The sequence below is a fragment of the Pseudophryne corroboree genome, chromosome 6, assembly GCF_028390025.1.
Source record: "Pseudophryne corroboree isolate aPseCor3 chromosome 6, aPseCor3.hap2, whole genome shotgun sequence".
NCBI classification, from domain to species: Eukaryota; Metazoa; Chordata; class Amphibia; order Anura; family Myobatrachidae; genus Pseudophryne; species Pseudophryne corroboree.
The window spans coordinates 36,676,396-36,701,168 of NC_086449.1; the positions used below are offsets into that span (position 1 = coordinate 36,676,396).

The 24,773-nt window shown below is 47.7% G+C and overlaps 1 protein-coding gene across 2 annotated transcripts in view; it reads left to right on the forward strand.

Moving 5' to 3' along the window:
* The window catches only part of LOC134935989 (uncharacterized), a 350,225-nt gene that overhangs the window by 156,133 nt on the left and 169,319 nt on the right, over positions 1–24,773 (forward strand). The gene's annotated exons all lie outside the window — the stretch shown is intronic.

Sequence of the window (24,773 nt, forward strand, 5' to 3'; positions counted from 1 at the left end):
CTACTCTTGAAGTGCAAAGGCACTTCTGTGAGAGGGGGGCGGACTGACATGCAGGGTGGGCTAGCTCTGTGCTGGGCGTCCCCCCGCATGTCAAGGAAGAAGATCGTAGCTGTGCTAAATTTAGCACAGCTACAATCAACTCGGAATGACCCTCTTAGTTCTCAAGCAACTTTCTAAAATTTGGACTCAAGTACGCAGGCCTTTAATTAAAACTTCCATACGTTAAAAGTCCTTTGCAAATAAAAGACGGAAGGCAGTACCCAGTTACAAGGTGGGGGACCAAGTCTGGATATCTACTCGCAACCTCAAGTTCAAAGTACCTTCCATGAAATTCGCGCCCAAGTATATTGGTCCTTTCCCTATAGAAAGAGTGCTTAAAAAGTCAAACTGCCGTCGTCCTTCAAGATACCTAACGCTTTCCACATATCACTTCTAAAGCCTTTAATTATCAACAAATTTCATGCAGCCTTGCCCAAACCTCCTACAATTCACACTTGGCAAGATGAAGAATTTGAGGCTAAAGAAATTATGGATTCCCGTCATCGTTATGGACATCTGCAGTATCTTTTTGACTGGAAAGGGTATGGACCCGAGGAAAGGTCTTGGGTTTTCGCTGAGGATGTCCATGCTCCAAAGTTGAAACAAGATTTCCACTCCAAAAATCCTAACAAAGCCCGAAGGTGTTCGGAGACCAACCTCAAAAGGGGGGGGTACAGTCACACGGCGGGTACTCACCGCCGTGGGTCCCGGGATTCGTCCAGGCTGGCGCTGCTAGCGGTGGTACTCGGTGGCCGCATGCGGGCGCGGTCAGTTGCAAGAGTGAGAAGAGGCTTCCTGGAGACGGGAGGGAGGACCTAGTGGTCCGCAGCCTCCCTGTGTGTCTGCAGTATAGGGGGAGGCCATGTTGGAGACCAAGTGCAGCACCAATTAGCGTAATGGGTGAGTTTCAGCCAATCCTGTTTTTCTGCTTCCTATAAATAGGCTTGGAATTTTGCATTCTGTGCCAGTGCTTTGTTGTGGTTATTCTGTACCCTAGCTCTGTGCTCCTGCAGATTACCCTGTGCGTCTCTAGGTAATTTGGTCCCATCTTGCTCTCCGAGTTGTCAACCGGCTCTCGCTGCACTACGTCCGCCAGCTCCCCATTGCGCGGTCACGGTCGACCACTCTCCCGCCGGAGTCTTCGAGTTCTCCAGGATTCCCGTGGTGGTTCGTCAGCCTCAGTCTGTGTCTTTCGGTCAATTCTCAATATCATTCAGTGGATGATCCTCGCAGCTCCTCAGTTACGTCTTTGCTTCAGCTAGCTAACCCGTCTTCACAGCTCTTCATTCCCATTTTTGCATCATCCTGCAACCAGTCTTTACAGTTCTCCTTCCACGCCTTTGCATCATCCTGCAACCAGTCTTCACAGTTCTTCATCCACGTCTTCGTATTATCCAACAACCAATATTTGCAGTTTCTTAAGCCATGTCTTGGCATCATACAGCAACTTAACTTCACAGTTTTTCAGCCACGTCTTCGTATCATCTAAAGCACAGGTTCTCAAAGTCGGTACTCAGGACCCCACACAGTGCATGTTTTGCAGGTAACCCAGCAGGTGCACAGGTGCATTAATTACTCATTGACACGTTTAAAAGATCCAGAGGTGAAGCTAATTATTTCATTTGCGATTCTGTGAGGAGACCTGCAAAACATAAAACATGCACAGTGTGGGGTAATGAGGACCGAGTTTGAGAACCTGTGATCTAAAGCAAACTCTTCACAGTTCTTCAGTCTCGACTTCGTATCATTCACTGAACATTCTTACAGTTTTTAACTCACGTTATCTTTCCATCCAGAAACCTATTCTTCGCAGTTCATCTCACGCCCCACGTCACCCTGCAAACCTGGTCATAGTTCCACAGTCACGCCCCTTCTTCAAACCATCTCTCTCTGCAAGCACCAGCCTCTTCCTTCAGGAGTTCAGAGACTTCATTCTCTACAGTTTATCAATCCCAAACTAGTTTGACTTCCTACCACTTTATTCTGTTTGTTGCCGTTAATAAATATATGAAAAGGAATTATCTTCATCCTCCTTGTTTCCTGCACTTCGGAGCATCTGCTCCTTCGGTTGGTCTGAGTCCAACGGATTCACAAAAACAGCCTACCCTGACAGTAATTTGGCGCTGCAGAACTCTTGTGGCGCCATATAAATAAAGCTAATAATAATTTAACTCTATGGGCAAGGGCTATTTGGCTGAGAGCCATGATAGATGGCTCTCTCAGACAATCAGCAGTCAGCCGATTGAATTGAATGGGACTGGCACCTGCAGCAAAACCTCAAAAATCGACAGCGGTATCCCATGGTTTTACCTTGATTTGGGATATGGGGCAGGTCGGGAAATCCCAGCAGTATCTCGGATCACCCCGGATCCCCTATGTTCGCATGGGTTTGACTCTCTGAGAAACCAGACACACTCATCTGTAATTCTGTTATGTCTTATCTACTGTGTATTGCTTATTCGCGCATTGCAACCAATGTATTGTACTATTACAACGGCTGATGTAGTTTCACACAAGGTCTAACAAAGCTTTTCAGTTGCACTGGTTGCCGCAGAGTAATTGACATGAAGTGGGCGTTTCTGGGTGTCAACTGACCATTTTCAGGGAGTGTTCGAAAAAACGCAGGCATACCAGGAAAAACGCAGTCGTGGCTGGGCGAACACAGGGCGTGTTTGTGACGTCAAAACAGGAACTGAACAGTCTGAAGTCATCGCAAGCTCTGAGTAGGTCTGAATCTACTCTAAAACTGCACAAAATTATTTTGCAGCCGTTCTGCGACTTATTCGTTTGCACTTCTGCTAAGCTAAAATACACTCCCAGAGGGCGGCGGCCTAGCGTTTGCACGGCTGCTAAAAACAGCTAGCGAGCGAACAACTCGGAATGACCACCTATGTTCACACTTTCTGTTAAGTGCATTGAGTCCTATTTGGAGAAATAGTGGAACATAAATAAAAAAAATTATTAATTATTATTATTATTATAATGTAATCCTCCAGCATTCTATTGATGTTTACTGTATTCAATTGAGTAATGGTAGAGATGTAAACTAGACATGAGCGGTTTGGATTCCCTGGAATCCGAACTACTCCAAACTTATTAAATCCGAGTCTACTCAGGCCATGGCTCGAGTGTTCCTTCAGACTCTTATTTCAGATCGAGACTAAATGGCATACTCCTGGCACCGTATTCTCGCAGATTTTGGATTCCATATAAGGGAGCCACGGTCGAGACTCAGTGCCATTTCACTCCAGTCACGCTGCTGTATACTGTGCTCTACAATGTCCATCAAAGTGAATGTGTGGAATAGTGCTGTCACTGTGTTCATTCTAAGGGGCTGTGCTGCTGTCACTGTGTTCATTCTAAGGGGCAGTGCTGCTGTCACTGTGTCCATCTAAGGAGCTGTGCTGCTGTCAATGTGTCCATCTAAGTGGCTTTGCTGTAACTGTGTCCATATCAGTGGCTGTGCTGTGCAACCGGGATGCCAAATACATCCCCCTGAGTTTTAGGGGTGTCATCTATAGCTATGTGAGTCTGACATTTCTCACACTGTCCTCATAGAGAACATGTGGTCTTACAAGTAAAGATGGTGGTGAGGACATAATAGAAATTGAGGATGCTTGTGTGGAAGTAGAATAGGATGAGTGGGATTATCTGTATACTACTACTACTATCTGAAACTGAAGATGAGGATGTTGTTGCAGCATGGTTTGTTCCTGTGCAGGGTTACTTGCTTTTTTGCTTTGTTGGCGCACTTGGAGAAAGGATTATGTAATAATAAAATATAACGTTTATTTGGGTTGGGTGCGGGTGACTGTCCGTCACCATCCTGACGCAGTGATCCTGGGTTTTAGATGGCAGTGTGGGGGGGGGGGGGGGGAGTGCAACAAAGCCCCTTGTGGGCTCGCTGCGCTCACCACAGGTTCTATTCCCACTTTATGGGTGTCGTAGACACCCATGAGGAGTATAGTCCCTGTTGGTTGGCATGCCGACCATTGGGCTGTTCACCTTTCGGGATCCCGGCGACGGTATACTGACCGCCACTCTCACGACCGCCGGTCATATAACCGCATCCTGTTACTTTCATATAGTTTAAAACGCCTTGTTATGTGAGAAATAGAAAAAATTTTAAAAGTAGAATTAAACTGAGGGTGATCATTAAAAATTAGAGACTCACTTGTACTTATTGAGTATTACTAATCACTTCATTATTGAGCCTGTACATACTGTATGTAGATTTCAAATATTGCATCAAAATAATATATCAGCCCGATTCACCAGAGGAGTAATATTCAACTCATAGGGGGATATTCAATGCTTTGAAAAGTCAGTTGAGTGTCTGATTTTCCTATCTAATAGACAGGAAAAAACAGACACCCAAACATTTAAATTCCCCCCATAGAATTTATTAAATGCTCCTGAGATGTCTATGACATTAACAGTATACAGTATAAAGTAGAGATGCGCAAGTTCGGTTCCTCGGAATCCGAACCCCCTCGAACTTCACCCATTTTACATGGTTCCGAGGCAGACTCGGATCCTCCCGCCTTGCTCGGTTAACCTGAGCGCGCCCGAACGTCATCATCCCGCTGTCGGATTCTTGCGAGATTCATATTCTATATAAGGAGCTGATGACGAGAAGACGTGTCTGCGTCCTCTCAGTTCTTTCTTTGTACAGTGTGCTGCAAATATCTGTGCTCTGTGTTCTGCAAATATCTGTGCTCAGTGTGCTGCAAATATCTGTGTTCAGTGTGCTGCAAATATCTACGTTCTCTGCCTGAAAAACGCTCCATATCTGTGCTCAGTGTGCTGCAAATATCTGTGCTCAGTGTGCTTTATTGTGGGGACTGGGGACCACCAGTATTATATAGGAGGAGTACAGTGCAGAGTTTTGCTGACCAGTGACCACCAGTATTATACGTTCTCTGCCTGAAAAACGCTCCATATCTGTGCTGCATTGTAGTAAATAGTAGGAGTACAGTGCATAATTTTGCTGACCACCAGTATATAATATATAGCAGTACGGTACAGTAGGCCACTGCTCTACCTACCTCTGTGCCGTCAAGTATACTATCCATCCATACCTGTGGTGCATTTAAGATTTTGTGCGCAGTATATATAGTAGTAGGCCATTGCTATTGATACTGGCATATAATTCCACACATTAAAAAATGGAGAACAAAAATGTGGAGGGTAAAATAGGGAAAGATCAAGATCCATTTCCACCTCGTGCTGAAGCTGCTGCCACTAGTCATGGCCGAGACGATGAATTGCCATCAACGTCGTCTGCCAAGGCCGATGCCCAATGTCATAGTAGAGAGCATGCAAAATCCAAAAAACAAAAGTTTAGTAAAATGACCCAAAAATCAAAATTAAAAGCGTCTGATGAGAAGCGTAAACTTGTCAATATGCCATTTACGACACGGAGTGGCAAGGAACGGCTGAGGCCCTGTCCTATGTTCATGGCTAGTGGTTCAGCTTCACATGAGGATGGAAGCACTCATCCTCTCGCTAGAAAAATGAAAAGACTTAAGCTGGCAAAAGCACAGCAAAGAACTGTGCGTTCTTCTAAATCACAAATCCCCAAGGAGAGTCCAATTGTGTCGGTTGCGATGCCTGACCTTCCCAACACTGGACAGGAAGAGGTGGTGCCTTCCACCATTTGCACGCCCCCTGCAAGTGCTGGAAGGAGCACCCGCAGTCCTGTTCCTGATAGTCAAATTCAAGATGTCACTGTTGAAGTACACCAGGATGAGGATATGGGTGTTGCTGGCGCTGAGGAGGAAATTGACAAGGAGGATTCTGATGGTGAGGTGGTTTGTTTAAGTCAGGCACCTGGGGAGACAGTGCTGGGAGTTGATCGTCATCCCAGAGGGGTAGTCGGAAGACCACTTGTACTACTTCCAGTAAGCAATTGACTGTCCAACAGTCCTTTGCGAGGAAGATGAAATATCACAGCAGTCATCCTGCTGCAAAGCGGATAACTCAGGCCTTGGCAGCCTGGGTGGTGTCAAATGTGTTTCCGGTATCCACCGTTAATTCACAGGAAACTAGAGACTTGCTTGAGGTACTGTGTCCCCGTTACCAAATACCATCTAGGTTCCATTTCTCTAGGCAGGCGATACCGAGAATGTACACAGACCTCAGAAAAAGAGTCACCAGTGTCCTAAAAAATGCAGTTGTACCCAATGTCCACTTAACCACGGACATGTGGACAAGTGGAGCAGGGCAGACTAAGGACTATATGACTGTGACAGCCCACTGTGTAGATGTATTGCCTCCCTCAGCAAGAACACCAGTAGCAGGATATCGCAAACGCCAACTTGTTCCTAGGCAGGCTACGCTTTATATCACCGCTTTCCAGAAGAGGCACACAGCTGACAACCTCTTACGGAAACTGAGGAACATCATCGCAGAATGGCTTACCCCAATTGGACTCTCCTGGGGATTTGTGACATCGGACAACGCCACCAATATTGTGCGTGCATTACATGTGGGCAAATTCCAGCACGTCCCATGTTTTGCACATACATTGAATTTGGTGGTGCAGAATTATTTAAAAAACGACAGGGGCGTGCAAGAGATGCTGTCGGTGGCCCGAAGAATTGCAGGCCACTTTCGGCATTCAGCCACCGCGTGCCGAAGACTGGAGCACCAGCAAACACTCCTGAACCTAACCTGCCATCATCTGAAGCAAGAGGTGGTAACGAGGTGGAATTCAACCTTCTATATGCTTCAGAGGATGGAGGAGCAGCAAAAGGCCATTCAAGCCTATACAGCTACCTACGATATAGGGAAAGGAGGGGGAATGCACCTGACTCAAGCGCAGTGGAGAATGATTTCAACGTTGTGCAAGGTTCTGCAACCCTTTGAACTTGCCACACGTGAAGTCAGTTCAGACACTGCCAGCCTGAGTCAGGTCATTCCCCTCATCAGGCTTTTGCAGAAGAAGCTGGAGAGATTGAAGGAGGAGCTAAAACAGAGCGATTCCGCTAGGCATGTGGGACTTGTGGATGGAGCCCTTAATTCGCTTAACCAGGATTCACGGGTGGTCAATCTGTTGAAATCTGAGCACTACATTTTGGCCACCGTGCTCGATCCTAGATTTAAAACCGACGTATCTCTCTTTCCGGCAGACACAAGTCTACAGAGGGTCAAAGACCTGCTGGTGAGAAAATTGTCAAGTCAAGCGGAACGTGACCCGTCAACAGCTCCTCCTTCACATTCTCCCGCAACTGGGGCTGCGAGGAAAAGGCTAAGAATTCCGAGCCCACCCGCTGGCGTTGATGCAGGGCAGTCTGGAGCAGGGCCATAACTACGTGTGTGCCAAGTGGGCTTGGCACACAGCGCAGTTGCCCTGATGGTGCACGGCCAGCGGCATGTAATGAGTCAAATTGACTCATTACATGCCGCCTCTGAAGTATGCGCCGTGCGCCGCCGCACTGAGGAGGAGAGCAGCGCTGGGCAGCGGAGAAGGAGGAGGAGGGATGGGGACTGGAGCCGCAGCAGCGCTATTTCATTGGTAGTAAGCGCCGCTGCAGCATCCCCCTCTCCTTCCGTATTGGCTGCCCGGCGCTGCTGTGGATGCTGGGATGCGGTTCCTCCATCCCAGCATCCACAGCGCCGGGCAGCCAATACGGAAGGAGAGGGGGCTGCTGCAGCAGGGCTTACTACCAATGAAATAGCGCTGCTGCGGCTCCAGTCCCCGTCCCTCCTATTCCTTCTCACCTGCCTGCACCGAGGGAGCTGCACGAGGAGCCTGTCAGCGGGGAGATGGTAAGTATGTGTCTCTCTCTCTCTCTCTCTCTCTCTCTCTCAGGGGGACACCGTCTGCCATAATGTGTAAAAAAGGGGGCTTGGCTGCCACAATGTGTAAAAAGGGGGACTGGCTGCCGCAATGTGTAAAAAGGGGGACTGGCTGCCGTAATGTGTAAAAAGGGGGACTGGCTGCCGCAATGTGTAAAAAGAGGGACTGGCTGCCGCAATGTGTAAAAAGGGGGCATGGCTGCCGCAATGTGTAAAAAGGGGGCCTGGCTGCCGCAATGTGTAAAAAGGGGGCCTGGCTGCCGCAATGTGTAAAAAGGGGGACTGGCTGCCGCAATGTGTAAAAAGGGGGACTGGCTGCCGCAATGTGTAAAAAGGGGGACTGGCTGCCGCAATGTGTAAAAAGGGGGCCTGGCTGCCGCAATGTGTAAAAAGGGGGACTGGCTGCCACAATGTGTAAAAAGGGGGCCTGGCTGCCACAATGTGTAAAAAGGGGGCCTGGCTGCCGCAATGTGTAAAAAGGGGGACTGGCTGCCGCAATGTGTAAAAAGGGGGACTGGCTGCCGCAATGTGTAAAAAGGGGGACTGGCTGCCGCAATGTGTAAAAAGGGGGACTGGCTGCCGCAATGTGTAAAAAGGGGGACTGGCTGCCGCAATGTATAAAAACGGGGACTGGCTGCCGTAATGTGTAAAAAGGGGGACTGTTTGCCGCAATGTGTATAAAGGGGACGCTGTCTGCCGTTATGTTAAAAAAGGGGACGCTGTCTGCTGTAATGTGTAAAAAGGGGACGCTGTCTGCCGCAATGTGTAAAAAGGGGGACTGGCTGCCGCAATGTGTTAAAAGGGAGACTGTCTGCTGTAATGTGTAAAAGGGGCTCTACCTGGTGTAGTGGCGCTACTGTGCAGCGTAATTTGAATAATGTAGACTACTGTGCACCGTAGTATGAATTGCTATTATTTTGTGGCCACGCCCCTTCGCCATGAAGCCACGCCCCTATATTTTTTCACGCGCATACGGCGCGCACTGCCCCTATCTTACTTGGGGGGGGGGGGGCGCGCCAATGTCATTTCTTGCACACAGCGCTAAAATGCCTAGTTACGGCACTAGTCTGGAGTGAGTGCTGACATCTGGTCTGGACTGAAGGACCTGCCAACGATTACTGACATGTCGTCTACTGTCACTGCATATGATTCTGTCACCATTGAAAGAATGGTGGAGGATTATATGAGTGACCACATCCAAGTAGGCACGTCAGACAGTCCATACGTATACTGGCAGTTAATAGAGGCAATTTGGAAACTGGCTTTATTTTACCTAAGTTGCCCACCCTCCAGTGTGTACTCCGAAAGAGTGTTTAGTGCAGCCGCTCACCTTGTCAGCAATCGGCGTACGAGGTTACTTCCAGCAAATGTGGAGAAGATGATGTTCATCAAAATTAATTATAATCAATTCCTCCGTGGAGACATTCACCAGCAATTGCCTCCAGAAAGTACACAGGGACCTGAGATGGTGGATTCCAGTGGGGACGAATAAATAATCTGTGAGGAGGGGGATGTACACAGTGAAAGGGGTGAGGAATCGGAGGATGAGGAGGAGGTGGACATCTTGCCTCTGTAGAGCCAGTTTGTGCAAGGAGAGATTGATTGCTTCTTTTTTGGTGGGGGCCCAAACCAACCAGTCATTTCAGTCACAGTCGTGTGGCAGACCCTGTGGCTGAAATGATGGGTTTGTTAAAGTGTGCATGTCCTGTTTATACAACATAAGGGTGGGTGGGAGGGCCCATGTCAGCGTCCGGGGTCTTACCGGAATGCTGTGGCCGCGGGCTTCACGGGCGGCCGGGCAGTGGCGGTGGAGGGCTGCGGCGCTGGGTTCAAGGGTACAGGCAGCGGTAATGGCGTTGAGGGGGTCTGCTCGTGGCGGTGGGACGCCGCTGCAGCAGCTCGCTCTCACTAAGCCGTTGCCTTGGAGACCAGGGGCAGTGAGCAGCATGTTGTCAGAAAAGGTCTGCATTACTGGGCGCCGCCATGTTGGAGACCAAGTTTCTGACATAATTCCTGTTCCTAGTTTTCCAGCCAATCCAGGGAGACTTCTTCCTATAAAAGGGGGCTGGTTTAGGACAGGGATGCCAGTGCTTCAAGTTACAACCCTGTTATAGGTGCTTTAGCCTGTGCTCCCAGGATTCCTGCTGTATTCTGGTACTTCTAACCCTGCTTTGCCAGTTCTCAGTTGCTGCTGCAGTTTTCCCGTTCCTAGCCTGCTGCTGCCCGTGGAGACGCTCTTGGAAATCCCGGTTCAGTAAGACCCTTAGGGCACGGATGACCCCGGGTCTCTTGCCTCGTCCTCCAAGCCACAGTCCGCAGATTATTGCTTCCAGCCAAGTCCTCGAACCACCATTCACAGTCCTCAGCTCGTTATCTTCAGCTTCATCTTTCAAGCCACAGTCTACAGTTCTCAGTCTCCAGTCACTACCCAAACTACCGTCCACAGTTCTCAGCTCCTCTACCGCAGTTTCATCTCATAAGTCGCAGTCCACGTTTCTTGTCTTCAGCCTCGTTTTACTCTCACCCACAGTTCCACAGTTCTTTGTCTATGACCACATTCTCAAGTCACCATTCATCAACCTCAGTTTTCTACCTCTGCTCTGTACATAATAAATACTTTTCATTGACTCTCAAACTCAGCCTACATCCTTCATTGCTCCGTATCCCATGCAAAGGAACTATATCCAACCCCCTCATTTTGTTCTTACCCAGCCTGCTACCTCCTTAGGCAAGTCTCAACTGTCGGATCCCCAAACTTTGCTAGACGTGACAGCCCAAGGACAATTCCATCTTGCACCTCTTTTTTCTTTCATTTTTCTTTGCATCATGTGCTGTTTGGGGACTATTTTTTGAAGTGCCATCCTGTCTGACACTGCAGTGCCACTCCTAGATGGGCCAGGTGTTTGTGTCGGCCACTTGGGTCGTTTAGCTTAGTCACACAGCTACCTCATTGCACCTCTTTTTTTCTTTGCATCATGTGCTGTTTGGGGACTATTTTTTTGAAGTGCCATCCTGTCTGACACTGCAGTGCCACTCCTAGATGAGCCAGGTGTTTGTGTCGGCCACTTGGGTCGCTTAGCTTAGCCATCCAGCGACCTTGGTGCACCTCTTTTTTTCTTTGCATCATGTGCTGTTTGGGGACTATTTTTTTAAGTGCCATCCTGTCTGACACTGCAGTGCCACTCCTAGATGGGCCAGGTGTTTGTGTCGGCCACTTGGGTCGCTTAGCTTAGTCAGACAGCTACCTCATCGCGCCTCTTTTTTTCTTTGCATCATGTGCTGTTTGGGGACAATTTTTTTTAATCTGCCATCCTGTCTGACACTGCAGTGCCACTCCTAGATGGGCCAGGTGTTTGTGTCGGCCACTTGGGTCGCTTAGCTTAGTCATCCAGCGACCTCGGTACAAATTTTAGGACTAAAAATAATATTGTGAGGTGTTCAGAATTTACTGGAAATGAGTGGAAATTATGGTTATTGAGGTTAATAATACTATGGGATCAACATTACCCCCAAATTCTATGATTTAAGCTGTTTTTGAGGGTTTTTTGCAAAAAAACACCCAAATCAAAAACACACCCGAATCCGCCCAAAAAATTTCAGGGAGGTTTTGCCAAATTGCGTCCGAATCCAAAACACGGCCACGGAACCGAATCCAAAACCAAAACACAAAAAATGTCCGGTGCACATCACTAGTATAAAGAGGTATCTTATGACACCATATATAATGAGGGTATAAGCCCAATGTACTAAATGACTATTTGTGCACCAATTGGTGTTACCCAACTCTGGACCTTAAATAATTGTGCACCTTTTCACTTTGGTATTTATTTTAAACATTAAATATTGATTAAGCTATTATAGAACTGCTTTGAGCAGAGGTGGTTAGTATGTATATCCCAGTATATATCTACTGGAAGCAAGGATCCCTGCTCAAAAATCAGAATTTCTTCTGCAAGGTCCATAGGGATCCACAGGGAATACCTTGGGGGTGTAGGGGGTTGGGGAGGACCGGGCACCAAACAGTCAAAGCTTGGAGCTCCTAAGATGCTCCAGTTTTTCCCCCCTATACCCCACTCCCAGCTCAGACTATTCAGTTGTGCTTGGGTGTCAGCAGGAGCTAGATGCACCATTTAATAGTGGGGCTGCTTTTTATTTTATGTGTTCTTTATTTTCTGTTTTCACACTTAGAGCAAGCAGCGCTAGGCTGTCCGGAAGATGCCAGCGCCACAACACAAGTAAGTGGTCTGGTGATTCCAGCAGGCACCTCGGATCCCAGTTAGGTAAGGCGGGTCCTCGCTTGCGAGGACATAGAAACATAGAATTTAACGGCAGATAAGAACCACTTGGCCCATCTAGTCTGCCCCTTTTTTTGCCATATTTTTATCTCAAACCTTATTTGATCCTTATTTCTATGTCAGGATATCCTTATGTCTTTCCCGTGCATGTTTAAATTGCTCTACAGTCTTAGCCTCTACCACCTCTGATGAGAGGCTATTCCACTTATCCACTACCCTTTCTGTGAAGTAATTTGTCCTCAAATGAACCTACCTCCCTCCAGTCTCAGTGCATGTCCTAGTGTCCTATTGCTTCTCTTCATTTGGAGAATGTCTACTGGACTCTGTTAAAACCCTTGATATACGTGAAAGTTTCTATCATGTCCCCCATTTCCCTTCTGTGCTCCAAACTATACATACTGATATTTCTTAGACTTTCTCGGTAAGTTTTGTGGTGTAGGCCATGCACCATTTTAGTTGCCCTTCTTTGTACAGTCTCTAATGTATTAAAATTTTTTGAAGATATGGCCTCCAGAATTGAACACAGTATTCTAGATGAGGCCGTACCAATGACGTATTACTTCTTTCTTTCTTTCTTTCTTTCTTTCTTTCTTTCTTTCTTTCATTCTTTCTTTCTTTCTTTCTTTCTTTCTTTCTTTCTTTCTTTCTTTCTTTCTTTCTTTCTTTCTTTCTTTCTTTCTTTCTTTCTTTCTTTCTTTCATTCCTCTCCCAATGCAGCCAAGCATCTGACTAGCCTTCCTCATTGCTTACCTGCCTTTAAGTCACCTGAAATAGTGACTCCTACAGTAGATCCCTTTCCTCCTCAGTAGTTTCCAGTATAGTGCCATTAATACTATATTTATTACTATATACTTTGGATTTTTGAGACCCAAGTGCATGATTTTGCATTTTTTTGCCATTAAACTGTAATTGCCACACTCTTGACCATTCCTCTAGTCTACCTAGATTCTCAATCATTTGTTTTACCCCTCCTGGTGTGTCTACCCTGTTGCATACCTTTGTGTCATCTGCAAAAAGGCATACTTTCCATTTAATGCCATTTGCAATGTCACCAATAAAGATATTAAAGATCACTGGTCCAAGTACAGATCCCTGGGGTACTCCACTGGTAACATTTCCCTCCTGTGAATACACTCCATTTACTACAACTCTGTTAACTATCCTGCAACTAAGATCTTATCCATTCAACTATTTTAGTATCCAATCCCAAGCTTTCCAGTTTATTTAGCTGTCTGCGATGTGGAACAGTGTCAAAAGCCTTACTAAAGTCTAGATAAGCTATATCCATGGCTCCACCTTTATCCATCCCTTTAGTCACACAGTCAAAAAAGTCAATAAGGTTTGTTTGACATGATCTCCCCCCAGTGAATCCATGCTGTTTGGGATCCTGTAAATTGCAGGATTTGAGATAATCTACAACTCTTTCTTTTAAGAAAATTAATTTCCCTACTATTAAGACTCACTGGTCTGTAGTTGTTTGCCTCTTTCTTGCTTCCACTTTTGTGCAGTGGGACTATGTTTGCTCTTTTCCAGTCCTCTGGAATTACTCCAGTAGCTAATGACTACTACTACTACTACTACTACTACTACTTCCTATTTCTTTCGCAAACGACTCTGGCTTCCTTTTCCTTAAGTTTGTCCTTACACTTTTGAAACAAAGGTCTGCTTACAAGTTCCTCCAATCTGCCAAAGAAATGCTTACATTTTCCCATCTTTACAAAATCAGCCTTCATAAAATTTAACACCTTCGTCTTTTAGTCTTCCTGTATAACTCCCATAGGGCAGGATATATAGTGCTAAATCCAAACAGCCACTACGGTCTGAGCAGGGCCGGATTAACAATGGGGCGGATGGAGCTGCAGCTCCAGGCCACCTATAAAAATAGGCCCATCACCCACAGGACCTGCTATACAGGTGTACATAGGAAAATTTATTTTTCCTGTAACAGCCTGCCAGAGCCATCTGACCAAGGCCCCCTTCCAATGGTGTAACTACCGTGGTTGCAGCTGCTATAGGGCCCGAGCTATTTCCAGGTCCCGCTACTCCCCCTGCTACCCCACCCACTGGATAAAATGGCCACCACCAATATTAACCCCCTCTGTGGAGGATGTGGGAGTGGGGCACTCTGCAGCAACCATTGCCCTAGCTTGGCCGGCTCCCATCAGAGACCTGTCCTGTAGTCAGGTAGTGCTCTCTTTGACACTGTCTCTCCCTCTCTCTCTCGCTGACACTGTCTTCCTCCATCTCTCTCTTCCTGGCACGGTCTCTGTCTCTTGCTTTCTTTCCCTGGCAGTCTCTCTCTCTCCCGGACACCATCTCTGTTCCCCTCTCTCTCTCCCTGGCACTGTCTCCCTTTCTCCCTTGCTCTCCCTGAGACAGTGTATCTCTCTTCCTATGTCTCTCCTCCTCTTTCCGTGATACTGTCTCTATCTCACTGACACTGTGTCTCTCTCCCTTTCTCTAATGCGGTCTCTTTCTCTCTCTCTCCCTCGCAGTCTCTCTCTCGACGACACCTCTCTCTCCATCTTTCCCTCTTTCTCTCCCACTCGCTCCCTTCTTTCTCTCCCTAATGCCCTCTCTCTACTCTCATCTCTTTACTCTTTCTCCCTGGCAATTTCTCTCTTTATCTCCTCTCTCTTTCTTTCTTTCATTCCCTCTTCTTCCATAAAACCCTCTCTCTCCCTGACACCGTCTCTATCTGACTGTGTCTATCTTTCTCTCCTTGACAGTCTCTCTCTATCCCTGACACGTCTCTTTCTTTCTCCTTCACACTGTCTCTCTAACACTCTGAGGGGCTATTTTTTTATAGTGGCAGACATTTACATGACATGGTTTTGCCTTGTAAATGACCTGCAGCTTTAAAAAAAAAGTTTGGCTGGCATCCTGCACCTCCGGCAAACTCAAATGCCATTACATCCCAACTCTCTGCCCCTCTCTCCCCGACACTGTCTCTCTCCTTAACACACACTTTCTCTCAGACACTGTCTCTCTCTCTCTCTCTGACACTGTTTCCCTCTATCTGTCCTGGACACTGTCTGTCTCTCTCTCTCTCTCTCTCTCTCTCTCTGATCCCTCTCTCCCTCTCTTTCTCGATCTTCTCTCTCTTTCCCTCCCCCTGACACCCTCTTTGTCTCTCTCTCTCACTCCCCTCACCCTGTCTCTCCTGCTCCCCTAAGGGGCATTGTAGGGACAATAAGGTGAGGGGGCCCTTTCAAGATTTTGCAATGGGGCCCACAAAGTTCTAGTTACGCCTTTCCCCCTTTCCCCCTGTTTAAACACTGTTGATAAACATACTGTCACGTGGCCGCGGCATACAGCAGAACAGGCAGACTTTCATGGACTGGCCCATCTCTGCACAGCTCATGTTGGGGGTATGGACAGCCAGCACTACTTTCTTTTAATAAAGCCTGCACTTCCTTCAAAACACTCTCACAAAGCAGCACAATCCAGCACACAAGCACTGCCAATACCAAGAAAGCTGGGTGTTTGGTACATAATCTCCACTCCTCAGATAAGAAGGAACACTAAAAGCAAAGAGTGGCTAGAGAAAGTGTTCTACCTGTTGAATCTCAGCCCTGCTGTCTGTCCATCTTCCTGGTGGTGACTGAGCCTCTCCAACTGCTTGTGGAGCCGTAATCTCACACCACAGGTGGGTGACTGGATGCAAGAGTCTTAGCACCAACCTACCCGCTTTGTCTGAAGACCAGAGCACACCACCAAAAAAATGGTCATACAAACACAGTGCGGTCACACCCCCTGCGGTGGAACAAAATACTTCATAAATTTCAGATCCAGGTCCATGTGGACCTTTATCTAGCACTGGATCTGAGTAGTATATTTCAGTGTCTATTGCAATTGTATATTTTTATATGCATTGTATGTGACTTGTGCTAGCTCTGCTGTCTGATTTTATCTATGTCAGCTTATACCTATTCTTACAACCCATAGGTACAGGTGTATGTTGGTTCACTGTGCTTCACGTTTACATGTATTTGTGAAGGGCATCACATAACTATAATTGCTATACACTCTAGTGTGCTATACTGTTGCTGCTGCTATGTTTTCCAAAGGCAAAGGTAACAAGGAGGCTGCTGCCCCTATGCTGGTCTCATGCAAGCCCTGTTGTGCCGGATTGTCCCCTCAGGACACTGTACAGGATGCTGTGTGCATCTTGCTATATTCCACCTAACCAGCCTGCCCCACCAGCCCCTGTTCAGGACCCCCTTCCCATGGGTGGCTTCTTTTTCACAGGTTCTGGAGCAGACAGCGGACAGCTTAGCAGCTCCCACTTTGTCTCCCCCCACGGTATTCCCACAGCAGTTACAACGTGCTTTACTTGTCCACTCTATTCCTCCTCCCTGGGTGGCTGTACTGTCTCACTCAGTCCAGAATCTGGCTCAAACTTCTGTCGACATTTAACAGATGTTACAGGGTGACAAACCCTCAGCCACCAAAGCACATAAACGTTCAGTACCATCCTCACAGTCTACGCAATGTCCACGCTGCAAACGTGAGTGTGCAAGTTACTTCACAGTTGCCAAGTGTCCTTTCACTCTGCAGGTCTTGGGGTTCATGGTCTCCACTTTCGACATGGTAGAGTAAAACCCAATTCCACTCCAGGCCCCTTTGGCACCTGATCCTTTCAGGGTGGAATAACATCATCTGATCAAGTCCCAGATGATGGTCTCTCTCCGGAAGTTGACTTGTCCCTATACTGGTAGCTACAGACGTCCCACTTGGACAAGGGTCGCCACTTCTGGATTCCATATTGAGTGAGCCTTACCATGGATTCCAGCCTCCACGGTTGGGGTGCAGTGACTGGCCAACACTCCTTCTAGGGCCATTGTACTCCCACCGGGAGTTGCTTGCCAATCAACTTCCTGGAGCTTTGCACTATCTACAAAGCACTCAATCTGGCACAGGACATTCTCCAGGACATGCCTGTCCAAGTTCAGTCCAACAATGTCACTGTAGTAGCCTACCTCAGTCATCAGCACATTCTGAGATGGGCAGAGTGTTATCTCTTACTCATCTCAGCGTTATTCATCCCAGGGATCCTCAACTAGGAGGCACACTTTATCTTGGCTGTATGTGCTTGGTTCAGCAATAAGCTTGTCAAATGCTAGACCAGGTTATGGCCATTGTATATCACTGGGCTACAGTTTGGATGTGATTCAGATCAAATCTATGCTTGAAGACTGATAACAAAGCAAATGTATGAGAAAATAAACTCATGTAATTGATGGAAAAGGAAAATTATACCACAGTCACACAGAGGTGAGTTAATTTGGTCAGGAAACTGCACAGGCGCAGGACCCATTCTGCGTATGTGCAGAACGGATCCTGCGATTGCATTGCAAGGATACGAACGCCTCTGACTGATTGAGAGGCAGAGGTGTTTGAAGGAAGGTACGGTGTCGGCCAGCATTGGGGAAAACGGGGGAGTGGCGAGGCCAAGGATTGCATTGCGTATGCAGTTTCCTTGGCCTTGTAAGCCGCACTGTGATGGCAAGGCTGAGTAAGCTGAGGCTTACTCAGCCTGCCGACGCAAGTTGAACATCATAACAGATGTGATTGCATCACAAATTCAGGAAGGAGATGGTATGCACCTCCTCCTGCATTTGCATTACAATGAATCGGGCGTATAGTTCTTTAAACTGTGTTTAGTTTAATGGCACTACACAGACATTCAGAAACTGCAGTGTTAATGTTTGATTATTATTATTATTATTATTATTATTATTATTACTACGTTATTTACAGATAATATTTCAGTTATCATACCTCCCAACTTTCTTTTCTTGTGGAGCGGGACACTCGCGCGGCGAAGCCGCTCGCGCTCCCGAAACGGGGGCATGACCTGTGAAAAAGGGGGCATGGCTTCGCGGGAGGACCTGCGATCGCGAGCCACGCCCCGTTTTCGGCACTGAGGGGGCATGCCCAGCACTCTGAGCAGCTGGCATGCTCCCTCTCCCTCTGACTCCACTGAATAGACGCTGCGCGCATGCGCACAGCGTCTATTCACCGCTGCTCTGCTAAGCAGAGCAGCGATTGACAGAGCCTCCAAACTGACCCCCCCCCCACTGCAGGACACTGTGGCCCGCGGGTGGGACAGCGGGACAGTCCCAAAAAACGGGACTGTCCCACGAAAATCGGGACAGTTGGGAGGTATGCAGTTATTCACATCAGTCTCTGATCCAATGGAGCTTACAAACTATGGGGCTGATTCAGAGATGGCCGCAGCCGTGCGTCCATCTGGCCTGCGCACATGCATTGGCCACAGTGCACATGCATGACCCTTCTCCTTGTGTTTGCATCCAGGAAGGATGCAGCCGCAAGATTATTGACAGCGGCAAACGTTCATGGGTGTTTCGCATGCGGGGTGGGCGATAGCATTTTCAGGTCGGCTGCGTAACATCACATGCAGCCGCTCCGATTACAAAAATGGCTGCCAGAAGTCAACCTTAATTCGATGTATGCGCAATGTATTTTTTTTTATTTCATAGTTTTTTATTACATTTCTCTTACGTCCTAGAGGATGCTGGGGATTCCGTAAGGACCATGGGGTATAGACGGGCTCCGCAGGAGACATGGGCACTCTAAAGACTTTAGATGGGTGTGCACTATCTCCTCCCTCTATGCCCCTCCTCCAGACCTCAGTTAGATCCTGTGCCCAGAGGATACTGGATGCACTACAGGGGAGCTCTACTGAGTTTCTCTGAAAAATACTTTTTGTTAGCTTTTTAATTTCAGGGAGCACTGCTGGCAACAGGCTCCCTGCATCGTGGGACTGAGGAGAGAGAAGCAGACCTACTTAAGTGATAAGCTCTGCTTCTTAGGCTACTGGACACCATTAGCTCCAGAGGGTCGGAACGCAGGTCTCACCCTCGCTGTTCGTCCCGGAGCCGCGCCGCCGTCCTCCTCACAGAGCCGGAAGATAGAAGCCGGGTGAGTATGAGAAGAAAGTAGACTTCAAAGGCGGCAGAAGACTTCAGATCTTCAATGAGATACCGCACAGCGGTAACGCTGCGCGCCATTGCTCCCACATTCACACACACACTAGCGGTACTGTATGGGCGCAGGGCGCAGGGGGGGGGGGGTGCCCTGGGCAGCAATTATGAAACCTCTAGGGACACTGGCATAGATATATACTGCGGAGGCAGTATATTACAAAAAACCCCGCCAGTATTAAGATTTAAGCGGGATCGAAGCCCGCCGGTGAGGGGGCGGAGCTTGATTCCTCAGCACTAACCAGCGCCATTTTCTCCACAGCACGCTGCAGAGAAGCTGGCTCCCCGGACTCTCCCCTGCTGAACACATGTACAGAGGGCAAAAAAGAGGGGGGGTGGCACATTTATTTGGCGCAGTGAGTTTATTTATATAAAAGCGCTGTACTGACTGGGAATTTATTCCAGTGTCCGGTGGCGCTGGCTGTGCTGGCATACTCTCTCTCTGTCTCTCCAAAGGGCCTTATTGGGGGACTGTCTCCATATATATATATATATATATATCCCTGAGTGTGTGGGGGTGTCGGTACGTGTGTGTCGGCATGTCTGAAGCGGAATAAGAGAATGGACAAAGCAATGTCCAGAGAAAAAACAAGGAGTCAATCCATGGCTTTGGCTGTATCACAGGGTCCTCCAGGGTCTCAGAAACGTCCCCTGTCCCAAGTAGCAGACACTGATACCGACACGGATTCTGACTCCAGTGTCGACTACGATGATGCGAGGTTACACCCAAGGGTGGCCAAAAGTATTCATTATATGATTATTGCAATAAAAGATGTGTTGCACTTGCATATCACAGATGACCCCTCTGTCCCTGACACGAGGGTATGCATGTTTAAGGAAAAGAAACCTGAGGTAACCTTTCCCCCATCTCATGAGCTGAACGCGTTGTTTGAAAAGGCTTGGGAAACTCCAGAAAAGAAACTGCAGAATCCCAAGAGAATTATTATGGCGTATCCTTTCCCTGCACAGGACAGGTTACGGTGGGAATCCTCGCCCAGGGTGGACAAGGCTTTGACGCGCTTGTCTAAAAAGGTGGCGCTACCGTCTCCAGACACGGCAGCCCTCAAGGATCCTGCTGATCGCAGACAGGAAACTACCTTAAAATCAATTTATGCACATACGGGTGCCTTGCTCAGACCGGCAATAGCGTCGGCTTGGGTTTGTAGCGCAGTAGCAGCATGGGCAGATAACTTGTCAGCTGACATTAAGACCCTAGATAGGGATAGCATTTTATTGACCTTGGGTCACATTAAAGACGCAGCCTTATATATGAGAGACGCTGCGAGAGACGTTGGACTGTTAGGTTCAAGAGCCAACGCCATGGCAATTTCTGCTAGGCGAGCCCTGTGGACCCGCCAATGGACGGGTGATGCCGACTCAAAGAGACATATGGAAGTTTTGCCTTACAAGGGTGAGGTTTTATTTGGGGAGGGTCTCGCGGACCTGGTTTCCACAGCTACCGCGGGTAAATCTTCTTTTTTACCTTATGTTCCCCCACAGCAAAAGAAAACACCACAATATCAGATGCAGTCCTTTCGTACGCATAAGTCCAGAAGAGGTCGGGTTCTTCCTTCCTCGCCAGAGGTAAAGGTAGAGGGAAAAGAATGCCTGCTACGGCTAGTTCCCAGGAGCAGAAGTCCTCCCCGGCTTCTACTAAATCTACTGCATGATGCTGGGGCTCCACTGAGGGAATCCGCGCCGGTGGGGGCACGTCTTTGACTCTTCAGCCAGGTCTGGGTTCAGTCAGACGTGGATCCTTGGGTGATGGAAATTGTATCCCAAGGCTACAAGCTGGAAATCGAAGAGGTGCCTCCTCGCCGATTTTTCAAATCGGCTTTACCAGCTTCTCCCCCAGAGAGGGAAATAGTTTTAGCTGCAATTCAAAAACTGTGTCAACAGCAAGTGATTATCAAGGTTCCCCTAGTCCAACAGGGGAAGGGGTACTATTCAACCCTATTTGTGGTCCCGAAACCGGATGGCTCGGTCAGACCCATTCTAAATCTAAACCTGTACTTGAAAAAGTTCAAATTCAAGATGGAATCGCTCCGGGCAGTTATCTCTGGCCTGGAAAGGGGGGATTTTATGGTATCACTAGACATAAAGGATGCATACCTTCATGTCCCCATATATCCCCCTCATCAGGCGTACCTGAGATTCGCTGTACAGGACTGTCATTACCAGTTTCAGACGTTGCCGTTTGGGCTTTCCACGGCCCAGAGGATTTTCACCAAGGTAATGGCGGAGATGATGGTGCTCCTGCGCAGGCAGGGAGTCACAATTATCCCATACTTTGACGATCTCCTGATAAAAGCGAGATCGAGAGATCAATTGCTGAAAAGCGTGTCGTTCTCCCTGAGAGTGCTGCAGCAGCATGGCTGGATTCTAAATCTACCAAAGTCACAGTTGGTTCCAACGACTCGGCTATCTTTCTTAGGCATGATTCTGGACACGGAACAAAAGAGGGTTTTTCTCCCGATGGAAAAAGCCCATTAATTCCAGAACATGGTCAGAGACCTGTTAAAACCGAAAAGAGTGTCAGTCCATCAATGCACTCGAGTACTAGGAAAAATGGTGGCGACCTACGAGGCCATACCCTTCGGCACGTTCCATGCGAGGAAGTTTCAGTGGGATCTTCTGGACAAGTGGTCGGGGTCCCATCTACAAATACATCGGAAAATAAGCCTGTCCCCCAGGGCCACGGTGTCTCTCCTGTGGTGGCTGCAGAGTGCTCACCTTCTCGAGCGTCGCAGGTTCGGCATTCAAGACTGGATTCTGGTGACCACGGACGCGAGCCTCCGGGGTTGGGGAGCAGTCACACAAGGAAGAAATTTTCAGGGACTGTGGTCAAACCAGGAGGCTTGTCTACACATTAACGTACTGGAATTGAGGGCCATATACAACGGCCTACGACAAGCAGAGAATCTTCGCGACCTACCGGTTCTGATTCAATCAGACAACGTCACAGCCGTGGCTCATGTAAACCGCCAAGGCGGGACAAGGAGCAGAGTGGCAATGAAGGAAGCCACCAGGATTCTTCGCTGGGCGGAAAATCACGTAAGCACTCTGTCAGCAGTCTTCATTCCGGGAGTGGACAACTGGAAAGCAGACTTCCTCAGCAGACACGATCTCCATCCAGGAGAGTGGGGACTTCATCAGGAAGTTTTTGCAGAGATAACAAGTCATTGGGGACTTCCTCAAATAGACATGATAGCGTCACGCCTCAACAAGAAGCTTCGGAGGTATTGTGCCAGGTCAAGGGACCCTCAGGCAGTAGCGGTGGACGCCCTGGTGACGCCATGGGTGTTTCAGTCGGTCTATGTGTTCCTTCCTCTTCCGCTCATCTCAAAAATACTGAGAATCATAAGATGAAAAAGAGTGCAGACAATACTCATTGTTCCAGATTGGCCTCAAAGGGCCTGGTATTCAGATCTTCAGGAAATGCTCACAGAAGATCCGTTGCCTCTTCCTCTGAGGGAAGACCTGTTGCAGCAGGGGCCCTGCGTGTTCCAAGACTTACTGCGGTTACGTTTGACGGCATGGCGGTCGAACACCACATCCTAGCGGGAAAGGTATTCCGGAGGAGGTCATCCCTACTCTGATTAAGGCTAGGAAGGAGGTGACGGCGAAACATTATCACTGTATCTGGAGGAAGTATGTATCTTGGTGTGAAGCCAAGAATGTTCCTACGGAAGATTTCCATCTGGGCCATTTTCTCCACTTTCTACAGACAGGAGTGGATATGGGCCTAAAGTTAGGCTCCATTAAGGTACAGATTTCGGCCCTATCAATTTTCTATCAGAAGGAATTGGCTTCTCTCCCAGAAGTCCAGACATTTGTAAAGGGAGTGCAGCATATCCAGCCTCCTTTTGTGCCCCCAGTGGCACCATGGGACCTTAACGGGGTGTTACAGTTCCTAAAATCTCACTGGTTTGAGCCTCTTCAAACAGTTGAATTAAAATTTCTCACTTGGAATGTGGTCATGTTGTTGGCCTTGGCATCTGCAAGGCGGGTGTCCGAATTCGCGCCTTTGTCTCACAAGAGCCCCTATCTGATTTCCATGTGGATAGAGCAGAATTGAGGACTCAATTTTTGCCTAAGGTGGTTTCATCTTTTCATATGAACCAACCCATTGTGGTGCCTGTGGCTACGGGTGACTTTGAGGATTCCAAGTCCCTTGATGTAGTCATGGCCTTAAAAATGTATGTAGCCAGGACGGCTCGGGTTAGGAAAATAGAGGCACTGTTTGTCCTGTATGCAGCCAACAAGGTTGGCGTTCCTGCTTCTAAACAGACTATTGCTCGCTGGATCTGTAACACGATTCAGCAGGCTCATTCTACGGCTGGATTGCCGTTACCAAATTCGGTAAAGGCCCATTCCACTAGGAAGGTGGGCTCTGCTTGGGCGGCTGCCCGAGGCGTCTGGGCATTACAGCTTTGCCGAGCGGCGACTTGGTCAGAGTCAAACACTTTTGCTAAATTCTACAAGTTTGATACCTTGGCTGAGGAGGACCTTATGTTTGCTCAATCGGTGCTGCAGAGTCATCCGCACTCTCCCGCCCGGTCTGGAGCTTTGGTATAATCCCCATGGTCCTTACGGAGTCCCCTTTAGGACGTAAGAGAAAATAAGATTTTAAACCTATCGGTAAATCTTTTTCTCCTAGTCTGTAGAGGATGCTGGGCGCCCGTCCCAGTGCGGACAAAATTCTGCAAGACTTGTATATAGTTATTGCTTACATAAGGGTTATGTTACAGTTTTGATCAGTCTCGGACTGATGCTGTTTTGTTTCATACTGTTAACTGGTTCGTATGTTCCATGTTATACGGTGTGTATGGTGTGGGCTGGTTTGTATCTTGACCTTAGATTAACAAAAATCCTTTCCTCATACTGTCCGTCTCCTCTGGGCACAGTTCTCTAACTGAGGTCTGGAGGAGGGGCATAGAGGGAGGAGCCAGTGCACACCCATCTAAAGTCTATAGAGTGCCCATGTCTCCTGCGGAGCTCGTCTATACCCCATGGTCCATACGGAGTCCCCAGCATCCTCTACGGACTAGGAGAAAAAGATTTACCGGTAGGTTTAAAATCTTATTTTTGCATATAAAAAATATTACATACAGTATAAATACACACAAATAAAAAACAAAAAAAAACAAAGACAGAACATAACAGACAGTCCATGGTAAACGAACCCATTCAGTACCGACCCAATGTCATGTTGCTAATCCAGACCTGAGAGGAACTGTGCTGGAGGCCACAGGTGTGGACATGAACCACTTCATATTTAATAAACTTAGTAATTTATGTTAAGTGTATTTCCAAATCTATATTTTAATATATTTATTTATCTCTACTAGTACAATTTTAAATACATGTGTTTCAACTAGAGATGAGCGGGTTCGGTTTTACTCGGATTTACCCAAATCTCCTTATTGGCTATCGGACGACACGTGTTTTGGATAGCCAATAAGAAAAATCCAGAAAATAAGAAACGGCGATAATTCTGGCGTAAAGAACCAAGTAAATCCGAACCCGCTCATCTCTAGTTTTTCAACATGGTGAAAAATCTTCAAAGTGTGTATTTATCCTCTATCTTTAAATATGTGCTGACATCGAGGAATATATATCATGT